Below are 18,131 nucleotides of genomic sequence, written 5' to 3'. Positions count from 1 at the left end.
TCACTGCTCCCTAGCTCACTCCCTATTTCGATGTCATTAATTTGCGTTTCCCTGTTAGTTAACACTAAATCTAAAATATTATTTTCCCGTGTTGGTTCCTTAATGTGTTGCGTAAGAAAGCAATCGTCAATTAATTCTAGAAAATCTTCTGCTTCACTATTCCCTGTTTTGTTCAACCAGTTTATTCCGCTAAAATTAAAGTCACCCATGACATAAATACTGTTAGATCTAGATGCTCTAGATATTTCATCCCATAGATGCTTTGCTTCCATTCTGTCTAAATTTGGTGGCCTATATATTACTCCTATTATAATATTATTAGCTTTTTCGTTTAATTCAATCCAAATAGTTTCTGTGTGTGGCTCTGTTTTGATTCCCTCTTTGAGACTACATTTCAAATTGTCCCTAACATATATGGCTACTCCACCTCCTCGTCTAATATATCTATCTGTGTGAAATAGTTTAAATCCATATATTTGATATTCAGCTAATAGTTCTCTATTTTCTACATTCATCCACGTTTCGGTAAGTGCAATAATATCTATTTTTTCTGTGCAGACAAGAGCATTTAATTCGTTAATTTTATTTCTTAGACTTCTACTGTTAGTGTAATATACCCTAAGTGAATTGTTATTTTGCGGACCTTCTCTTTCCCTGATCGTTTTGCCAATTCCTTTCTCCCACAAACACATACTTTTATTACCTCCTTCCTCCAAATCAATTCCCATACCTCTATCTACTAACAGTTTAAACCCAAACAAACACCTCTAACCACTTCTTCTAGCGAGTTCGCAACAGCAACAACCCCAGCTCTCGATAGATGCACCCCATCACGAGCATACATTTCATTTCTTCCATAGAAGTGTTCCCAGTTGTCTATGAAAGATATTGCATTTGATTTGCAATATCTTTCCAGCCGGCAATTGACACCAAGTGCCCTCGATATCCATTCATTTCCCACTCCCTTTCTTGGAAGAATGCCACATATGATCGGGATTCCTCCCTTGCTCCTAACTAACTCTATGGCTGTTTTATACCTCTGAATCAGTTCCTCACTCCTGACTCGACCAACATCATTTCCTCCCACGCTAATGCAAATAATGGGATTGTTCCCATTACCAGCCATAATATCATTCATGTTGTTTATAATATCACCAATGCCAGCTCCGGGATAGCAAACCCTTAACCTGTTCCCCCTATCTCTAGCACAAAACGTTCTATCCAAATACCTTATCTGGGAATCTCCCACAACTAATGTTTGCTTAGGTACTTCTTTTACTTTCTGAGGGGCCTGCGCTTCCTTTCTCTTCGTTGCTTTCCCTTTTGCGCGATCCACAGTCTCTCCACAGCACTCGTCCTCCAAAACGTCAAATGAATTTGAAGTTGCTATGGCGTTTGAAGGCGGCTTTATCAAAGTCTTCTTAAGGCCCCTGTCTTTCGCAACTCTCCAAGACGAGGTCCCTTTACTGCTGGTCTCCTCCTTCGTTACTTCTCGTTGTTTTTTAAGCTGACGCACCTCCTCCCGCAGAGAGTCCAACTCTGTCCTCAGGGCTCCCACTAGAGTCACCAGGTCCTTCACTACAACTTCCATATTGCGAAGAATATGTAATTCTTATCAATATAAGAATTCGTACAGCTGGTTAGAAATACTAAAAAAGAGATAAGGAAACAAAAAGAAACTATGAAGTTCGCATAGCAGGGCAAGCAAAGACAAATCCTAAAGGGTTTTTTCCAGTTATACCGGACAAAGATTAGGGAAAGGATAGGTCCATTAAAAACTGAGACAGGTCAAATAACAGATAGTGATGAAGAGATGAGTAGTATTTTTAATAAATATTTTTTATCTGTATTTACTAAAGAAGAACTTAACAATATGCCTTCAACTGAACAAGTATATGTGGGTGGGGACGAGGACAGGTTGACTAGTTTAGCAGTTACCAGGGAGGATGTTCTTAAACAAATAGTAAAACTCAAACCAAACAAATCCCCAGGGCCGGATGAAGTGTTTGCCAGGGTGCTTAAAGAATGCAAAGAGGAGCTTTGCGACCCACTGTCTACCATATTTAATAAATCAATAAAGTCAGACAGAGTGCCAGAGTTATGGAAAGTTGCTAATGTGATACCAGTTTTTAAGAAAGGAAATAGATCACTTGCGTCAAACTATCGACCAATTAGCCTAACGTCTATTGTGGGAAAGTTACTCGAATCTATAATTGCAAATAAAATTCGTCGTCATCTTGAAAAACATAAATTAATAATTGAGTCGCAACATGGTTTTATAAATGGCCGTTCATGTTTAACAAATATGTTATTTTTTTATTCTAGCATAATTATGAACATAAGGATCAGGAGCTGCCTCTTATGGGCCAATAGGCCTTCTGCAGTTACCTTTGTTCTGATGTTCTTATGTTCTTATAAGAACAAAGGCAACTGCAGAAGGCCTATTGAACCATACGAAGCAGCGCCTATCTATAACCACCCAATCCCACTCATAAACATGTCCAACCCGCGCTTGAAACAATCGAGGGACCCCACCACCACGTTACTCGGTAATTGGTTCAACAAATCTACAACCCTGTTACCGAACCAGTATTTACCCAATTTACCCAATGGATGAGGCAGTTGATAGTGGTAACGATTGTGATGTTGTGTACCTTGACTTTAGCAAATTGTTTTCCGATTGTTGTAACATTATTATCCGATTGTAGTAACATTATTATCCGATTGTAGTAACATTATTATTGCAATAATCTAATACAGAGATTTAGGACAGCCATTGAATTAGTTAGGAGCAAGGGAGGAATCCCGATCATATGTGGCATTCTTCCAAGAAAGGGAGTGGGAAATGAATGGATGTCGAGGGCACTTGGTGTCAATTGCCGGCTGGAAAGATATTGCAAATCAAATGCAATATCTTTCATAGACAACTGGGAACGCTTCTATGGAAGAAATGAAATGTATGCTCATGATGGGGTGCATCTATCCAGGGCTGAGGTTGTTGCTGTTGCGAACTCGTTGGAACCAGTGGTTAGAGGTGTTTGTTTGGGTTTAAACTGTTAGTAGATAGTGGTATGGGAATTGATTTGGAGGAAGGAGGTAATAAAAATATGTGTTCGTGGGAGAATAGAATTGGCAAAATAATCAGGGAAAGAAAAGGGCCTCAAAATAACAATTCACTTAGGATATATTACACTAACAGTAGAAGTCTAAGAAATAAAATTAATGAATTAAATGCTCTTGTCTGCACAGAAAAAATAAATATTATTGCACTTACCGAAACGTGGATGAACGTAGAAAATAGAGAACTATTAGCTGAATATCAGATAAATGGATTTAAACTATTTCACACAGATAGATATATTAGACGAGGAGGGGGAGTAGCCATATATGTTAGGGACAATTTGAAATGTAGTCTCAAAGAGGGAATCAAAACTGAGCCACACACAGAAACTATTTGGATAGAATTAAACGTAAAAGCAAATAATATTATAATAGGAGTTATATATAGGCCACCAAATTTAGACAGAATGGAAGCAAAGCATCTATGGAATGAAATATCTAGAGCATCTAGATCTAACAGTATTTATGTCATGGGTGACTTTAATTTTAGTGGAATAAACTGGGTGAACAAAACAGGGAATAGTGAAGCAGAAGATTTTCTAGAATTAATTGACGATTGCTTTCTTACGCAACACATTAAGGAACCAACGCGGGAAAATAATATTTTAGATTTAGTGTTAACTAACAGGGAAACACAAATTAATGACATCGAAATAGGGAGTGAGCTAGGGAACAGTGATCACAAAGTAATCAGATTTAGCATAGAATGGAATAGACCTGCAGGAGAAAATTCTGTTAAAGTGCCAGATTTTCGAAAAGCTGATTTTAATAGCCTAAGAATTTTTTTGGGTCAAATAGATTGGAAACTCTTGGGTATGGGGTGTGGGCCGGTCTTAGAGCGAGACATGAACCCAGCGATAGGTGACGTAAAAGGGGATTTCGATTTGGATTTAATATATAACTTATTTAAGAATATTCTAAACAAAGCACAGGAACGTAGTATACTATACAAATTGAATAGGTCGAATACTAATGACCCAAAGTGGATAACAAATAATTTAAAGAACCTTATAGGTAAAAAGAGAGCTTGGTACAAAAGGATTAAGAATGAGGAAGTCAGGTTAGAACAGGAATTCATACAACTGGTTAGAAATGTTAAAAAAGAGATTAGGAAAGCAAAAAGAAACTATGAAGTTCGCATAGCAGAGCAAGCAAAGTCATATCCTAAAGTGTTTTTTCAGTTATATCGAACTAAGACTAGGGAAAGGATAGGTCCATTAAAATCTGAGACAGGTCAAATAACGGATAATGACAAGGAGATGAGTAGTATTTTTAACAAATATTTTATATCTGTATTTACTAAAGAAGAACTTAACAATATGCCTTCAACTGAACAAGTATATGTGGGTGGGGACGAGGACAGGTTGACTAGTTTAGCAGTTACCAGGGAGGATGTTCTTAAACAAATAGTAAAACTCAAACCAAACAAATCCCCAGGGCCGGATGAAGTGTTTGCCAGGGTGCTTAAAGAATGCAAAGAGGAGCTTTGCGACCCACTGTCTACCATATTTAATAAATCAATAAAGTCAGACAGAGTGCCAGAGTTATGGAAAGTTGCTAATGTGATACCAGTTTTTAAGAAAGGAAATAGATCACTTGCGTCAAACTATCGACCAATTAGCCTAACGTCTATTGTGGGAAAGTTACTCGAATCTATAATTGCAAATAAAATTCGTCGTCATCTTGAAAAACATAAATTAATAATTGAGTCGCAACATGGTTTTATAAATGGCCGTTCATGTTTAACAAATATGTTATTTTTTTATTCTAGCATAGTTATGAACATAAGGATCAGGAGCTGCCTCTTATGGGCCAATAGGCCTTCTGCAGTTACCTTTGTTCTGATGTTCTTATGTTCTTATAAGAACAAAGGCAACTGCAGAAGGCCTATTGAACCATACGAGGCAGCGCCTATCTATAACGACCCAATCCCACTCATAAACATGTCCAACCCGCGCTTGAAACAATCGAGGGACCCCACCTCCACCACGTTACGCGGTAATTGGTTCCACAAATTAACAACCCTGTTACCGAACCAGTATTTACCCAAGTCTTTCCTAAATCTAAATTTATCCAATTTATACCCATTGTTTCGTGTTCTGTCTTGCGTTGATACTTTTAATACCCTATTAATATCCCCTTTGTTATGTCCATTCATCCACTTGTAAACCTCTATCATGTCACCCCTAACTCTTCGTCTTTCCAGTGAACATAAGAACAAAGGTAACTGCAGAAGGCCTATTGGCCCATACGAGGCAGCTCCTATCTACCCAATCCCACTCATATACTTGTCCAACCCGCGCTTGAAACAATCGAGGGACCCCACCACCACGTTACTCGGTAATTGGTTCAACAAATCTACAACCCTGTTACCGAACCAGTATTTACCCAATTTACCTAATGGATGAGGCAGTTGATAGTGGTAACGATTGTGATGTTGTGAACCTTGACTTTAGCAAATTGTTTTCCGATTGTAGTAACATTATTATCCGATTGTAGTAACATTATTATCCGATTGTAGTAACATTATTATCCGATTGTAGTAACATTATTATCCGATTGTAGTAACATTATTATTGCAATAATCTAATACAGAGATTTAGGACAGCCATTGAATTAGTTAGGAGCTATGGAGGAATCCCGATCATATGTGGCATTCTTCGAAGAAAGGGAGTGGGAAATGAATGGATGTCGAGGGCACTTGGTGTCAATTGCCGGCTGGAAAGATATTGCAAATCAAATGCAATATCTTTCATAGACAACTGGGAACGCTTCTATGGAAGAAATGAAATGTATGCTCGTGATGGGGTGCATCTATCGAGGGCTGAGGTTGTTGCTGTTGCGAACTCGTTGGAACCAGTGGTTAGAGGTGTTTGTTTGGGTTTAAACTGTTAATAGATAGTGGTATGGGAATTGATTTGGAGGAAGGAGGTAATAAAAGTATGTGTTCGTGGGAGAATAGAATTGGCAAATTGATCAGGGAAAGAAAAGGGCCTCAAAATAACAATTCACTTAGGATATATTACACTAACAGTAGAAGTCTAAGAAATAAATTTAATGAATTAAATGCTTTTGTCTGCACAGAAATAATAGATATTATTGCACTTACCGAAACGTGGATGAACGTAGAAAATAGAGAACTATTAGCTGAATATCAGATAAATGGATTTAAACTATTTCACACAGATAGATATATTAGACGAGGAGGGGGAGTAGCCATATATGTTAGGGACAATTTGAAATGTAGTCTCAAAGAGGGAATCAAAACTGAGCCACACAGAAACTATTTGGATAGAATTAAACGAAAAAGCAAATAATATTATAATAGGAGTTATATATAGGCCACCATATTTAGACAGAATGGAAGCAAAGCATCTATGGAATGAAATATCTAGAGCATCTAGATCTAACAGTATTTATGTCATGGGTGACTTTAATTTTAGTGGAATAAACTGGGTGAACAAAACAGGGAATAGTGAAGCAGAAGATTTTCTAGAATTAATTGACGATTGCTTTCTTACGTAACACATTAAGGAACCAACGCGGGAAAATAATATTTTAGATTTAGTGTTAACTAACAGGGAAACACAAATTAATGACATCGAAATAGGGAGTGAGCTAGGGAACAGTGATCACAAAGTAATCAGATTAAGCAAGGAATGGAATAGACCTGTAGGAGAAAATTCTGTTAAAGTGCCAGATTTTCGAAAAGCTGATTTTAATAGCCTAAGAAATTTTTTGGGTCAAATAGATTGGAAACTCTTGGGTATGGGGTGTGGGCCGGTCTTAGAGCGAGACATGAACCCAGCGATAGGTGACGTAAAAGAGGATTTCGATGTGGATTTAATATATAACTTATTTAAGAATATTCTAAACAAAGCACAGGAACGTAGTATACTATACAAATTGAATAGGTCGAATACTAATGACCCAAAGTGGATAACAAATAATTTAAAGAACCTTATAGGTAAAAAGAGAGCTTGGTACAAAAGGATTAAGAATGGGGAAGTCAGGTTAGAACAGGAATTCATACAACTGGTTAGAAATGTTAAAAAAGAGATTAGGAAAGCAAAAAGAAACTATGAAGTTCACATAGCAGAGCAAGCAAAGTCAAATCCTAAAGTGTTTTTTCAGTTATATCGAACTAAGACTAGGGAAAGGATAGGTCCATTAAAATCTGAGACAGGTCAAATAACGGATAATGACAAGGAGATGAGTAGTATTTTTAACAAATATTTTATATCTGTATTTACTAAAGAAGAACTTAACAATATGCCTTCAACTGAACAAGTATATGTGGGTGGGGACGAGGACAGGTTGACTAGTTTAGCAGTTACCAGGGAGGATGTTCTTAAACAAATAGTAAAACTCAAACCAAACAAATCCCCAGGGCCGGATGAAGTGTTTGCCAGGGTGCTTAAAGAATGCAAAGAGGAGCTTTGCGACCCACTGTCTACCATATTTAATAAATCAATAAAGTCAGACAGAGTGCCAGAGTTATGGAAAGTTGCTTATGTGATACCAGTTTTTAAGAAAGGAAATAGATCACTTGCGTCAAACTATCGACCAATTAGCCTAACGTCTATTGTGGGAAAGTTACTCGAATCTATAATTGCAAATAAAATTCGTCGTCATCTTGAAAAACATAAATTAATAATTGAGTCGCAACATGGTTTTATAAATGGCCGTTCATGTTTAACAAATATGTTATTTTTTTTATTCTAGCATAGTTATGAACATAAGGATCAGGAGCTGCCTCTTATGGGCCAATAGGCCTTCTGCAGTTACCTTTGTTCTGATGTTCTTATAAGAACAAAGGCAACTGCAGAAGGCCTATTGAACCATACGAGGCAGCGCCTATCTATAACCACCCAATCCCACTCATAAACATGTCCAACCCACGCTTGAAACAATCACGGGACCCCACCTCCACCACGTTACGCGGTAATTGGTTCCACAAATTAACAACCCTGTTACCGAACCAGTATTTACCCAAGTCTTTCCTAAATCAAAATTTATCCAATTTATACCCATTGTTTCGTGTTCTGTCTTGCGTTGATACTTTTAATACCCTATTAATATCCCCTTTGTTATGTCCATTCATCCACTTGTAAACCACTATCTTGTCACTCCTAACTCTTCGCCTTTCCAGTGAACATAAGAACAAAGGTAACTGCAGAAGGCCTATTGGCCCATACGAGGCAGCTCCTATCTACCCAATCCCACTCATATACTTGTCCAACCCGCACTTGAAACAATCGAGGGACCCCACCACCACGTTACTCGGTAATTGGTTCAACAAATCTACAACCCTGTTACCGAACCAGTATTTACCCAATTTACCCAATGGATGAGGCAGTTGATAGTGGTAACGATTGTGATGTTGTGTACCTTGACTTTAGCAAATTGTTTTCCGATTGTAGTAACATTATTATCCGATTGTAGTAACATTATTATCCGATTGTAGTAACATTATTATCCGATTGTAGTAACATTATTAATGCAATAATCTAATACAGAGATTTAGGACAGCCATTGAATTAGTTAGGAGCAAGGGAGGAATCCCGATCATATGTGGCATTCTTCCAAGAAAGGGAGTGGGAAATGAATGGATGTCGAGGGCACTTGGTGTCAATTGCCGGCTGGAAAGATATTGCAAATCAAATGCAATATCTTTCATAGACAACTGGGAACGCTTCTATGGAAGAAATGAAATGTATGCTCGTGATGGGGTGCATCTATCGAGGGCTGGGGTTGTTGCTGTTGCGAACTCGTTGGAACCAGTGGTTAGAGGTGTTTGTTTGGGTTTAAACTGTTAGTAGATAGTGGTATGGGTATCGATTTGGAGGAAGGAGGTAATAAAAGTATGTGTTCGTGGGAGAATAGAATTGGCAAAATGATCAGGGAAAGAAAAGGGCCTCAAAATAACAATTCACTTAGGATATATTACACTAACAGTAGAAGTCTAAGAAATAAAATTAATGAATTAAATGCTCTTCTCTGCACAGAAAAAATTGATATTATTGCACTTACCGAAACGTGGATGAACGTAGAAAATAGAGAACTATTAGCTGAATATCAGATAAATGGATTTACATAAGAACATAAGAACAAAAGTAACTGCAGAAGGCCTATTGGCCCATACGAGGCAGCTCCTATTCTATAACCACCCAATCCCACTCATATACTTGTCCAACCCGTGCTTGAAACAATCGAGGGACCCCACCTCCACAATGTTACGCGGCAATTGGTTCCACAAATCAACAACCCTGTTACTGAACCAGTATTTACCCAAGTCTTTCCTAAATCTAAACTTATCCAATTTATATCCATTGTTTCGTGTTCTGTCCTGTGTTGACACTTTCAACACCCTATTAATATCCCCCCGGTTATGTCCATTCATCCACTTGTAAACCTCTATCATGTCACCCCTAACTCTTCGCCTTTCCAGTGAATGCAACTTAAGCTTTGTTAATCTTTCTTCATATGAAAGATTTCTAATTTGGGGAATTAACTTAGTCATCCTACGCTGGACACGTTCAAGTGAATTTATATCCATTCTATAATATGGCGACCAAAACTGAACTGCATAATCTAAATGGGGCCTAACTAGAGCAAGATATAGCTTGAGAACCACACCAGGTGTCTTGTTACTAACGCTGCGATTAATAAATCCAAGTGTCCGATTTGCCTTATTACGAACATTTATGCATTGATCCTTTTGTTTTAAATTCTTACTAATCATAACTCCCAGATCCCTTTCGCAATCCGACTTCGCAATCACAACACCATCTAGCTCGTATCTTGTAACTCTATCATCATTACCTAACCTCAGAACTTTACATTTATCAGCATTAAACTGCATCTGCCAATCCTTTGACCATTTTAAAACCCTATCTAGATCAACTTGAAGTGATAGTGAGTCCTCCTCCGAATTAATTTCCCTACCGATTTTCGTATCATCGGCAAATTTGCAAATGTTGCTACTCAAACCTGAATCTAAATCATTTATATATATTATAAACAACAGAGGTCCCAGGACAGAGCCTTGAGGCACTCCACTTACACATTTTCCCACTCTGACTTGATTCCATATACTAACTCTCTGTTTCCTTTGGTATAGCCATGCCCTAATCCTTAATATAGCACCCCCAATACCATGAGACTCTATTTTTTTAATCAGTCTTTCATGTGGCACTGTATCAAAAGCTTTGCTAAAGTCAAGGTATACAACATCGCAATCCTTACCACTATCAACTGCCTCAACAATGCTAGAATAAAAATAACAAATTTGTTAAACATGAACGGCCATTTATAAAACCATGTTGCGACTCAATTATTAATTTATGTTTTTCAAGATGAAGACGAATTTTATTTGCTATTATAGATTCGAGTAACTTTCCCACAATAGACGTTAGGCTAATTGGTCGATAGTTAGACGCAAGTGATCTATCTCCTTTCTTAAAAACTGGTATCACATTAGCAACTTTCCAAAACTCTGGCACTCTGCCTGACTCTATTGATTTATTAAATATGGTTGACAGTGGGTCACAAAGCTCCTCTTTGCATTCTTTAAGCACCCTAGCAAACACTTCATCCGGCCCTGGGGATTTGTTTGGTTTGAGTTTTACTATTTGTTTAAGAACATCCTCCCTGGTAACTGCTAAACTCGTCAACCTGTCCTCGTCCCCACCCACATAGACTTGTTCGGCTGAAGGCATATTGTTAAGTTCTTCTTTAGTAAATACAGATACAAAATATTTATTAAAAATACTACTCATCTCTTCATCACTATCTGTTATTTGACCTGTCTCAGTTTTTAATGGACCTATCCTTTCCCTAGTCTTAGTACGATATAACTGAAAAACCCTTTAGGATTTGTCTTTGCTTGCCCTGCTATGCGAACTTCATAGTTTCTTTTTGCTTTCCTTATCTCTTTTTTAACATTTCTAACCAGTTGTACGAATTCCTGTTCTAAAGTGACCTCCCCATTTTTAATCCTTTTGTACCAAGCTCTCTTTTTACCTATAAGGTTCTTCAAATTCTTTGTAATCCACTTTGGGTCATTAGTATACGATCTATTCAATTTGTATGGTATACTACGTTCCTGTGCTTTGTTTAGAATATTCTTAAATAAGTTATATATTGAATCCACATCGAAATCCCCATTTAAGTCACCTATCGCTGGGTTCATGTCTCGCTCCAAGACCGGCCCACACCCCATACCCAAGCCTTTCCAATCAATTTGACCCAAAAAATTTCTTAGGCTATTAAAATCAGCTTTTCGAAATCTGGCACTTTAACAGAATTTTCTCCTACTGGTCTATTCCATTCTATGCTAAATCTGATTTCTTTGTGATCACTGCTCCCTAGCTCACTCCCTATTTCGATGTCATTAATTTGCGTTTCCCTGTTAGTTAACACTAAATCTAAAATATTATTTTCCCGTGTTGGTTCCTTAATGTGTTGCGTAAGAAAGCAATCGTCAATTAATTCTAGAAAATCTTCTGCTTCACTATTCTCTGATTTGTTCAACCAGTTTATTCCGCTAAAATTAAAGTCACCCATGACATAAATACTGTAGATTTAAACTATTTCACACAGATAGATATATTAGACGAGGAGGGGGAGTAGCCATATATGTTAGGGACAATTTGAAATGTAGTCTCAAAGAGGGAATCAAAACTGAGCCACACACAGAAACTATTTGGAAAGAATTAAACGAAAAAGCAAATAATATTATAATAGGAGTTATATATAGGCCACCAAATTTAGACAGAATGGAAGCAAAGCATCTATGGAATGAAATATCTAGAGCATTATTTACATTCTATGGAATGTAAATATCTTTACAACGGTTTTGTAAATGTAGTTGACACAAGAGAATTTATGGAGTGAGATTATGTTTAGCATGTTTAGGGAGTTAAACAAGGGGGCTGAGTGTTGCCTGAAAGCAGAATTTGATTCTGCTTTCAGAATCCTTTTGTTTTAAATTCTTACTAATCATAACTCCGAGATCCGTTTCGCAATTCGACTTCGCAATCTCAACACCATCTAGCTCGTATCTTGTAATCCTTTTTAGATGTAATCCTTGATCTAGATAGGGTTTTGAAATGGTCAAAGGATTGGCAAATGCAGTTTAATGCTGATAAATGTAAAGTTCTGAGGCTAGGTAATGATGATAGAGTTACAAGATACGAGCTAGATGGTGTTAAGAAGAAAGGTAACTGCAGAAGGCCTATTGGCCCATACGAGGCAGCTCCTATCTATAACCACCCAATCCCACTCATATACATAAGAACAAAGGTAACTGCAGAAGGCCTATATCTTGCTCTAGTTAGAAGCTATATCTTGCTCTAGTTAGGCCCCATTTAGATTATGCAGTTCAGTTTTGGTCGCCATATTATAGAATGGATATAAATTCACTTGAACGTGTCCAGCGTAGGATGACTAAGTTAATTCCCCAAATTAGAAATCTTTCATATGAAGAAAGATTAACAAAGCTTAAGTTGCATTCACTGGAAAGGCGAAGAGGTTTACAAGTGGGTGAATGGACATAACAAAGGGGATATTAATATGGTATTAAAAGTAATCACACAAGACAGAACACGAAACAATGGGTACAAATTGGATAAGTTTAGATTTAGGAAAGACTTGGGTAAATACTGGTTCAGTAACAGGGTTGTTTGATTTGTGGAACCAATTGCCGCGTAACATTTTGGAGGTGGGGTCCCTCGATTGTTTCAAAGCATGAGTTGGACATGTATATGAGTGGGATTGGTGGTATAAATAGGAGCTGCCTCGTATGGGCCAACAGGCCTTCTGCAGTTGCCTTTGTTCTTATGTTCTTATAACTCCCAGATCCCTTTCGCAGTCCGACTTCGCAATGTCAACACCATCTAGCTCGTATCTTGTAACTCTATCATTATTACCTAGCCTTAGAACTTTACATTTATCAGCATTAAACTGCATTTGCCAATCCTTTGACCATTGACCTTTGGTGGTCAATTTTTGACCTCCTCGTGGGTGGGGACGAGGACAGGTTGACGAGTTTAACAGTACCAGGGAGGATGTTCTTAAACAAATAGTAAAACTCAAACCAAACAAATCCCCAGGGCCGGATGAAGTGTTTGCCAGGGTGCTTAAAGAATGCAAAGAGGAGCTTTGTGACCCACTGTCAACCATATTTAATAAATGAATAGAGTCAGGCAGAGTGCCAGAGTTTTGGAAAGTTGATAATGTGATACCAGTTTTTAAGAAAGGAGATATATCACTTGCGTCTAACTATCGACCAATTAGCCTAACGTCTATTGTGGGAAAGTTACTCGAATCTATAATAGCAAATAAAATTCGTCTTCATCTTGAAAAACATAAATTAATAATTGAGTCGCAACATGGCCCTCGTATGGGCCAATAAGCCTTCTGCAGTTACCTTTGTTCCTATGTCTTATAACCATAACTGGAAAAACCCTTTAGGATTTGTCTTTGCTTGCTCTGCTATGCGAACTTCAAAGTTTCTTTTTGCTTTCCTTATCTCTTTTTAGTATTTCTAACCAGATGTACGAATTCCTGTTCTAAACTGACTTTCCCATTCTTAATCCTTTTGTACCACGGTCTCTTTTTACCTATAATGTTCTTCAGATCCTTTGTTATCCACTTTGGATCATTAGTATTCGATCTATTAAATTTATATGGTATACTACATTCCTGTGCTTTGGTTAGAATATTTGTAAATATTCGTTTGTTCTAAACTGACTTCCCTATTCCTAATCCTTTTGTATTTTCGACCCACTGTGTACCATATTTAATAAAACAATAGTCAGGCAGAGTGCCAGAGTTATGGAAAGTTACTAATGTGATACCAGTTTTTAAGAAAGGGGATAGATCACTTGCGTCAAACTATCGACCAATTAGCCTAACGTCTATTGTGGGAAAGTTACTCGAATCGATAATTGCAAATAAAATTCGTCTACATCTTGAAAAACATAAATTAATAATTGAGTCGCAACATGGTTTTTAAATGGCTGTTATGTTTAATAAATTTGTTATTGTTTGTGGCATTCCTCCAAGAAAGAGCGTTGGGAATGAATGGTTGTCGAGGGCACTTGGTGTCAATTGCCGGCTGGAAAGATATTGCAAATCAAATGCAATATCTTTCATAGACAACTGGGAACACTTCTATGGAAGAAATGAAATGTATGCTCGCGATGGGGTGCATCTATCGAGGGCTGAGGTTGTTGCTGTTGGGAACATAAGAACATAACAACAAGGGTAATTGCAGAAGGCCTATTGGCCCATTCGAGGCAGCTCCTATCGACAATCAATCCCACTCATATACATGTCCAACCCACGCTTCTATTAATATCCCCTTTGTTATGTCCATTCATCCACTTGTAAACCTCTATCATGTCACCCCTAACTCTTCGCCTTTCCAGTGAATGCAACTTAAGCTTTGTTAATCTTTCTTCATATGAAAGATTTCTATTTTGGAAAATTAACTTAGTCATCCTACTCTGGACACGTTCAAGTGAATTTATATCCATTCTATAGTACGGCGACCAAAACTGAACTGCATAATCTAAATAGGGCCTAACCAGAGCTAGATATAGCTGAAGAACCACACCAGGTGTCTTGTTACTAACGTTTCGATTAATAAATCCCAGTGTCCTATATGCCTTATTACGAACATTCATGCATTCATGCATAATATCCACCAGTAATATCCATAATATATGCATAATATCCAGTATATCAATTACTGGTATGTAATTGGTTGTTGTAATTGATGGTGGAATCCATAGACCTTATGCAGTTTGTCTCTCCGGAAACCGAGTTGAAGAATAATCACCTGACCTGACCTCTGTCTTATAAATGGTTCCCAGAAACAGTTACGAGTATGAGAGTATGAGTATGATCGCTATAGTCATTAGCCGAGAAGAAATGGCCGAACAACAAATGCGAAATATCTTAGCTGCGAGCAATAATAAAAACCTTATTGACCTCCATCGAATGGGGGTTGCGGAAGCCCTGATTGCTACACAGCAATTTTTAAAGGAGCGAAAGCTCCAGATGACAAGACGAAGATGGAGAAGAATGCATGTAACAATAATTACAGGCCGAGGAGCCCACAGTCCGGGCGGTAGGCCAAAAATTAAGCCCGCAATACAAAATTTTCTTCAACAAAAAAATTTTGTATTCAGAGAAGAAAATATTGGAAAGTTTAGAGTAACGTTAAAGTCATAGAATCAAGTCATATATAAAACCAGGGTTTTACACAATTCCGCTCCCCCCCCCCCCCATGCACTCGAGCTATGGAAAGCCAATCCAACAGAAAACGCCTTACAGAAAAGGTGCTGAAACCACAGAATGTCTTACCAAATGCCTCGTGGATCAAATCAATGGCAAAATGGATGGATAATCTGGTCAAGATTCTAGAGAAAGGGGACCATAAAATGGACCATTAAAAACAAAGAAAGATAGACCAATAGGACAACGAATGCAAGTAATAGAACCTGTAAAATCACTCCTTCTGAAGATTTATTAATAAACGAAAGTACTTAAGGAAATTCCTGTTTCAATTTTCCTCCGTGGTTTGACACTGTCACATTTTAAATCACGTGTTTATTTTCGTGATACACACACACACACTCTTATATAATTCAATGGCATTGAATTATATATTTATTATATATATATTATTATATATATATTTTAGCCATCAATGGCTAAAAATAAATTATAATTCAAACTGACTAATTCAATGGCTAAAAATAAATTATAATTCAAACTGACTAATTCAATGGCTAAAAATAAATTATAATTCAAACTGACTAATTCAATGGCTAAAATAAATTATAATTCAAACTGACTAATTCAATGGCTAAAAATAAATTATAATTCAAACTGACTAATTCAATGGCTGTCCTGAATTTCTGTATTAGTTCCTCACTCCTAACTCGTCCAACATCATTACCCCCTGCATATTATCCAACGACAATTGGATAACAAATTCAAATACTTACATACATGCAAATTTGTATACACATACACTCACAAACATACATTTACACACATACATACATACACTCTCATACTTGCACATTTACACACACATACACTGCCCTTCACACTCACCCACTCCATCTTATCGAAGTTTAAAAATATTTACAGAAATATATTGACAAGAACAAAACCGGTGTATGACGTCAATAAGTTGATGTTTGTCCAATAAGTCCTGGACAAATTACCAGAGCAGTCTTACAAGTGGCTGACAGAATTCAGCTCCAGCAAATGCAAGATATTGAAGAGGGTTGCTGCAGGAACGACAACTATTATCAAATGGGAAAGAAAATATTCATTAAATCAGACTGAGAACACTACCTTGGTGAAGACATCACATCGAATGTAGTTTCAGAGCTACAAACAAACCCGATAACATCAGTGTCGTATGCAAAACACTGCTGGTAGAAAGTACTACCAGCTTAGAAATCTGAAGTCTTAGAAATCTGAAGAAAATGTGATTCAGAACATTTAGAACTTCCTACATATGTTGAGCAACTTTAGAACAACGGCAACGGCAGCATAGAGCCCTCACCTCGTCAGTCATAAAGCGCTGCTAGGGTCAACATGTCTCCAGCTGCATACATCTGGCTCCAACTACATATATCTGGCTCCAACTACATATATCTGGCTCCAGCTATATACATCTGGCTCCAGCTATATACATCTGGCTCCAGCTATATACATCTGGCTCCAGCTACATACATGTCAAGAGTTATGTAATGCTGAGATGATGCTCCGGCGCCCCCTATTTTTATTGTACTTATGTAGCATGGTGTTGGCATGTAGATATATAAAAAAATAGGTACCTGTGAGTTAAACGTGTATGGTCATAATGTAACCTCTCCAGAGCCGTTTCCCCACCGCTGGTTACGGTGATGTGCCATGGGACACGCTACCCCTTGAGAGCAAGCAGTCTGTTACCAGTAATAGACGACCAACGACCCCACCAACAGGCACAGAATGAGGAATGAATGACTGGGTAGAAGTCGGAACGCCTTTAAAGTTCATTTCGTAAATGATCTTGCACAAGTTATTCAATCACAAACAAACAATAAAACAAACTTTCAAAATACTTTATTTATGCTTTATTATAACTGCAAAAATTTGCATCTTTAGTTTAAAAAAGTATAACATTCTAAGACCCGAAAGTTTAGTATAACTCTTTAACATTTAAAGTTGACTCGATGATTCTGACTCTAACGTTACTCTGAACATTCCACTGTTTTCTTCGTGGAACAAAAAATTATTCTTCTGAAGATATTTTTTAACTGCCGGTTTTATCTTCGGCATACCTCCCGAGCTGTGGGCGCCTCGGCCTGTAATTATGAATACATACATTCTTCTCCATCCTCGAGTTGAGAGGAAACGTTGTCGCTCTCTGAGGAAAACTTTTGTTGCAAACAATGCTTCAGCAACTCTCATGAAATGAAGGTCCAAACAATTGCTACCATCCACAGATAGAAAATCACTTTGAGTTAGATCGATTGAGTCTGCATACTGCTCACTAGAAGGAAAGTCCCCATAGCCTGTCATTGCCAGTAACATCTCCGCCGCAGTGCTGGATTCCCATCCACACGATTCAAGTATCATCTTAATAACTTCTTGCTCAAAAACTGTTCCAAACATTTCTTGCAAGTTCGTCAACGCTTCACTGTGGTACTCCGACTCCATAACTCTTGCTATCTCACTTCTCAAGGCTGAGGAAATTGGAACAAACCCGACGAAGTGCGTCTATGTCTGCTTCACCAGTACCGCCCCTTCCTCGTGTTCCCACTGCACCTATCACCTTCAACCTGATAAAATAATTCAGTATTAACAATTACTCGGTTTTTTTCAAACCGAGTAATTTAAAACTAATATATTCGTGACCAAGATCAGAATATGTAAACAAACCCGAGGGGAAAGTGCCCTTTAAAAAAGTTACCTTTGTCCATCACTCTTTATATTGT

Source organism: Procambarus clarkii, chromosome 10, assembly GCF_040958095.1.
Source record: "Procambarus clarkii isolate CNS0578487 chromosome 10, FALCON_Pclarkii_2.0, whole genome shotgun sequence".
Classification (NCBI taxonomy): Eukaryota; Metazoa; Arthropoda; class Malacostraca; order Decapoda; family Cambaridae; genus Procambarus; species Procambarus clarkii.
The sequence above is the reverse complement of the archived record's forward strand: the minus strand, read 5'-3'. Positions refer to the sequence as shown.